The 4,182-nt window shown below is 38.5% G+C and overlaps 1 pseudogene; it reads left to right on the top strand.

Annotated features, from left to right (window-relative positions):
- Nucleotides 1-515: 515 nt before the first annotated feature.
- On the top strand, nucleotides 516-1,395 carry LOC149161542 (ABC transporter B family member 11 pseudogene; annotated as a pseudogene).
- Nucleotides 1,396-4,182: the final 2,787 nt, after the last annotated feature.

Here is a 4,182-nt window from a genome sequence, read left to right on the forward strand (position 1 = left end):
CAAATTACTTGATTTATGAGTCACATGATAACTAGACACAAATAGCTTTAAAATGAGCTATCATGAGCTCAATTTGGAGTTGAGGAAGGCATTCCAAAGTTGACTGCAACAGCACTCTGCCTTGAGGCAACCTCATTTGGCATATTTTGACCAGTCTTGGGAGATTTGATTTTTGATAGGTCAAATGAACTCCAAATTGAAAAATTCTAGTTGGGTTGGAAATTAGACTCAAATAACTTTCCAAAGAGCTATCTTTCACCCCATTTGGACACCAGGAAGGCCTCCAAAAGTTGCATGGTAAAAGGCACTATGCACAGGGGAGGCGCGGCGCACTGGGAGAAATTTTCCTGCATAAATTTACACTGGCGCGGCGCACTGGGCTAAAAAGGCCTGAAATTCTTTCAAATATTCCTCAAAATTGAAAATTGTTTATTACACAAGTATATATTCAAGCACGGAGTAGCTGAATTGAAGCACAAAGGGGGATCTTCATCAAGCATGTCGTAATAAGTGCTATGGCTATGATAATATCAAAGATGTCAAGCTGAGGCCCGCAAGCATATGTAGAAACCGGAAATGTTGTGGAGAAATTGGTTCATTTAGCATGGTTGCTGCTTTTATTGGGGAGGAGAATGTTGTGACAGACTATGAAAATTCCCTTGCGATTGCTTACAAGGCTATTGATTACCAATGGTTGGCAGCTAATTTGGGCATTGGGTCCTTACATTTTATTTTGTTCTCCACCTTTGCATTGACTCTTTGGTATGGATAACGGTTAATAATTCATGAAGGATATTTTGGATCCGAGTATGATTAATGTCATCATTGTAGTTCTGAATGGAGGCATCACCATGTTTAAATGCCTTTGGAGCTGGACAAGCTGTAGCTTACAAAATGTTTGAGACAATTTATAGAAAGCTAGAGATTGATGTATATGATACAAATGGATTAGTACTTGAGGATATTCAGGGTGATATTGAGCTTAAGGATGTACACTTAGGTTACCCAGCACGACCTGATGTTCACATATTTTTAGGGTTCTCACTGGAAATAGCCAGAGGTACCATTGCAGCTATAGAGGTACCACTACAACTATAGTTGGAGAAAGTGGAAGTAGGAAGTCCACAATTATAAGTATTATAGATAGATTCTATGATCCAAAAGCTGGTGAAGTGCATATAGATAGTGTCAATATCAATCAATTTAATGGATAAGGCAAAATATTGGACTTGTAAGCCAAGAACCTGCTCTCTCTGCAACCACTATTAAGGAGAATATTGAATATGGTAAAGATGGGGCAACACAGAGGAAATATAAGCTGCTGGAGAGTGTGCTAATGCGGCGAAATTTATTAGTAACATGCCTCAGTCATGGTTGCTATTTTCGGGGATTTGATACCAATTCAAAGAGCATGGTACCCAATTATCTAGAGCTCGAAAGAAAAGGATTGTGATTGTGATTGCGTGGCCCATCATTACATGGCACGAAATATGAGTTCCAAGGCACGAATAAGGAATCTGAAGGCAAAATTGAGGAAGGCATCAAAGAAACAAAATAGGAAAAAGGAGCAAGATTGGCTTTGAATCTCAGCTGAGGCCTCTTTGGCCCAACATGACATGTGATGGAGAAGGTATAGTCCAAATTTCAAGAAATTTGGGGCATATTTTTGCATTTTGAAATTTTGTGCACAATAAACAGGTTTTTTCTCCCTTTTGCTAGGGAGCTCCAAATGACAAAAGGTTTATATTTTTGGATTTACCATGGAAAACTATGACTGTTGGTGAATGGCCAAGAAGTTTGGGCCAATTTTGAGTCCTCGGGAGGTCAAAAACACCCAAAAAATGACCTCTCTGCCCCTATTTTGACACACAGGAAGTAATATTGGGAGATTGAAGTTTTGGAGGGGCAAATTACATCAAAATTGAAACATTTTACTTTGGTTGGAAAGCAAACAGGGAGGGCTTTCCAACAAGCACACTTGGGCTCAATTTGGACTTCAAAAAGTGCCTCAAAACTAGCTCCAAAGTGGCATGATGCATACAGTTTTGGGCGCGGCGCATAGAGACCCAAAGGCCAAAATCACTCCCGCTCTGCGAAATTTCAATTCACAATTTTCTCCAAGTGGGCCCACTCATTTACAATACATTTTTCCCAACATCAAAGGCAAAGTTTAAAAAAACATTTTTAGCTTCTATCCAAGTTGCCAAATGAAGGCGAACAGCCACCCAAAAAATCTACGCTCATGTTTTCTTTTTTCTAATTGGTCCTCATAGAAAATTAAATTTAACTGTTGATGGTTGTCTCTTCATTTCCTGGGTTGATCGAATTTCTGATGGCAAAGCTTATTTATTGTATTGAGAGTCATTTTGTAAAGGGTTGGAATTTCTGGGAAACTGTGGGAGAGAAACCCAGTCACTCACTGTACATTTTGACAGAGAATTAATGAAAGATTGCAGCTTTGGTTCATGAGATTCCTATGGCATGAGTTTAGCAAATGTATCTTCTTTATGTTTCATATGTATTTTGCTATGTTTCATATTTTCATTCATATTCATTTCTAGTGAAAGCTTTTTGAGTAAAAAGGTAGAATTCAGTGCGTTGCTCTGCCTTGGGATAGTTTTCACGTTCTATGTTTTCTTCTGTTGAAAAGGATTCATGTATTCATGCCCTTTTCACACTCTTAAACAATATCTCCACTTCATGTTATTTCGAATCTAATTTCTAGACTTTCCACCTGTCTTGCCTCACGAAATAATTTGTGTCTTTGAGTTAAATTCTCTACTCATGCTGCTCCTTGGTCCCACACATCCCAAAAAACTCAGTCATTTGTCAAAATACCTCCATCACATCCATTTGCCTAACCTAAAATCATTATTCATTTTTGAGTCATCTCAGACCCTATTGTTTATTTTCCTGAGTGTGACTCGGAGAGAGCCCTCTCCTATTCTGGTAGGGCTAGCTACCAGACTGAGCGTGGTTTGTGGTTACCCTAAATTTTGCCTTCCTTCAACCTAAGGAAAATTTAGGTGCTAACATAGTGGCGACCATACTAGGGAAGAAAATGGTTTGCTTGAAGATTGTCTTGCCCCAGTACATCTATCAAGTTCAAATCTGATGGTTGATGGTGAACAACGATCAGACATAAGAAGGTGTTGATGCCTCGAAAATCGCTGCAACAACATAGGGGAAACCACCCGGTCCGGACCTTGATACAGCTCCTTTTCCGTTTGGAATAGTGGCTCCGACTGGGGATAATGGGACTAGTTTCCCAAAAATTATAGGTAGACGGGATGGATGAATGGCTTATAGAATATGCTGGCGATAAACGAATAACTAAAATTATCAATAAAATATAATAACTATGATCTATCCTGGGAACTTATCGATTTTCTAAAGTGTAGCGTTTGATGGTTTGTGCTTTTAAGACAGGCATATAGATGACTCCATCTCTAAAACATAGATATTAAATCATTCAAGACTGTTGTGCATAAATAGTTACGCAAAGCGATAACAGCAAAATTACTACACTTCATTATTTATATCATTGTTACATGCATGATTAAAGAAAAAGGCATATCGCAATACATCCAATAGTGGAATGAGATAGAGATTTGCTGTTATAACACATACATGTATTCAACAATAGCAAGAATATATAACATAACAATTCATATAAAAGGAATGACTTCAGACGTAGATAAAAGTACCATATGAGCTGCGGGACATTCCCAAATATCAATCGCTATTAGCAGTTCTTCCTCCAACACAGAAATCGTCCTCAACAAAGGCAATAGTGCACAATTGCATTAAAAAAATTTGATGTCAAATTCAGAACAACTGGTCCAATTTCATAAAAGAATAGCGACTGAAGCACAGTAGTGCAAACTTCAGCCTATTAAGTCTGTTACAAAATTTTACGACCCTTTCCAAAACAATGAAAGGGTCTATAAATACTAATCTAATTTAAATATCTACTAAACAGAAATCCTACTAAGCTGGTATCAATAACTCTTGATCCTGTTTTGGCTGGCGATCTGGCAAGCGGGAGGGTGACTCATTAAGTCGGCTGCTTTCCTTTGAATCTGAGCTGATTTATTGCAAGCATTGGCTCAACTTCCGGGGGTTTGTTGAGGCGCGAACTGAGCTGTGCAGCGTAGGTGGCATCTTGGATATCGGGAATTA

Source organism: Pinus tabuliformis, chromosome 5_2 (assembly GCF_031772625.1).
Source record: "Pinus tabuliformis cultivar Carrire ecotype Pingquan chromosome 5_2, CPIR1, whole genome shotgun sequence".
Lineage (NCBI taxonomy): Eukaryota > Viridiplantae > Streptophyta > Pinopsida > Pinales > Pinaceae > Pinus > Pinus tabuliformis.